Source organism: Octopus bimaculoides, chromosome 1 (assembly GCF_001194135.2).
Source record: "Octopus bimaculoides isolate UCB-OBI-ISO-001 chromosome 1, ASM119413v2, whole genome shotgun sequence".
Taxonomy (NCBI): Eukaryota; Metazoa; Mollusca; class Cephalopoda; order Octopoda; family Octopodidae; genus Octopus; species Octopus bimaculoides.
The window spans coordinates 20,810,536-20,812,416 of record NC_068981.1 but is presented as its reverse complement, the minus strand read 5'-3'; the positions used below and the strand labels follow the sequence as shown (position 1 = coordinate 20,812,416).

Sequence of the window (1,881 nt, the reverse complement as noted above, 5' to 3'; positions counted from 1 at the left end):
GAGAGAGAGAGAGAGAGAGAGAGATAGAGAGAGAGAATGACAGAGATACTAAGAGGGAAGTCAAACAATAATGTATTGATCAAAAAGAGATAGTCAGTCTATTTAGGGATCATTTATCAGTATTTACCATTTATGAAGGAAGTGAGTTGTCAGAAATGGTTACCAATGTCTAATTTCATACTCCAACATTCTGAGTAATATTCATTGGTCAAATTTGTTTTTCTAATTTCTGGCATTAGTAAAATTGCACCAGTAATATATTGATTTCTAACATAGAGACAAGTCATCATATTTGAAAATTAGTGTTGTTGGTTATATCAACTCAGTCCTTGACTGCTATATTTATTTTATAGATCCCAGAAGGCAAAGTTGACTCAGCAGGATTTGAACTCAGTATATAAAGAGGCATAGATTAATACCACTTGTTAGAAGAGAATCCATAACAGGTAATTAAAGATGTAAAATAATGTTGAGTTTTTAATTAACTACTAATATTTTAATGATCATTTTTGTTCAATGATAAAATCTGCACCTTTCGTAAAAGCTTTCACCCACTTCTTAGGACTGACTGACTGACTTATGTTTGACTGCCAGATGCCTTTGAGATGTGGATCTTTTGCAGATTTGGCAGAATAAACTGAAAAGATGGGGTAACAAATGCTGCAGAACTAAAAAGTCCACAAATCTATCATATTTTGAACATACAATGCACTATGAGCCATTACCCAAGTGTTGACTGGCAGTGTAGAGGAGATGAGAGCAAGAGGGCATCAATGACATCTATGAATTGATGACATGAAAGCATGGACTGGAAACAAGAGCATGGCTGATTGAATGCATGTAGCACAATATAGAAGGAGCTGGAGGGTCTTGGCAAACCAAACTCTGGTCACAGGGAGAATCCCTGGTTGATGGCTGAGAATTTTCCTTATATACACAAATTAGAAACATTAAACAGCAAGGGACCCAATGACAGAACTTGAACCTGTTATTACTTGTGCCTGGCAAATTATCCTTGTGAAGACAAAATAACAGAAACTTAGTACCTAATTTGAAAAGAAGGCTTGAGTTATATCAGTGGCTCTCTTTTCATTTTCTATTTTAAATTGATTGTTTATATATATATATAACTTAGCTATCTTTGAACTATTATCTTGCAAATATTTAGTTTCTATCTAATTTTCTGATGTTTTGCTTATTTATTGATCAGGGTTTCTTACAAGCCTTGCAGTCATAATTTTTTTAAAAAGTGATGAAGTTGATTAAATAATGCAGTAATCAGCTGGTAATTTATTAATCCAGGAAAAATGAAAAGTAAGGTTGCTCTTGACAGAACTTGAATTAGTATCATGTCAGTTTTGCAGATAAAGGAACGTAATTGATTGAATCAATTCAATCCCAAAATATTAATCATATATGATATACCAATGTCAAATGGCTGACCATATCAGTTTTTGAAGTGAAAAGGTAAAGTCAGTTACCTTTGTAGAGAAAGTTAAATCAATGACAGCTTATTTAAGAAAAGTATTATCACTTAAGAAATGAACACACACACACACACACAAATACATATTGTCCAACGTATGCCAGCATAGAAGACAGATGTTAAATGATGATGATAATGAGATGTGTGTGTGTGTGTGTGTGTGTGTGTGTGTTACTATCTCCTTGTGTTAACATTGTGTATTGGTTATAAGCAAGTGTTAGAGTCATGCAAGTGGTGTTCTTCTGTCACAATCTTCCATGAAAACATGTGGCTATGAAAAATATTACCTTACTTCGTCACATGACAACATTTTGGAGAGAGTCGATGCATTAACATGTCACATGGACACACTACATGCCACTCCTGATCTGCAATCTTGGACAGAATTCCTGTCT

At 34.0% G+C, this 1,881-nt stretch overlaps 1 protein-coding gene across 1 annotated transcript in view; it reads left to right on the top strand.

Moving 5' to 3' along the window:
- The window catches only part of LOC106882297 (cytochrome c oxidase subunit 4 isoform 1, mitochondrial), a 26,839-nt gene that overhangs the window by 10,809 nt on the left and 14,149 nt on the right, over nucleotides 1-1,881 (top strand). The window contains exon 2 of the mRNA XM_014932932.2: nucleotides 354-446. The gene's annotated coding sequence lies outside the window, so the exon portion shown is untranslated. The remainder of the gene's footprint in view (nucleotides 1-353; nucleotides 447-1,881) is intronic.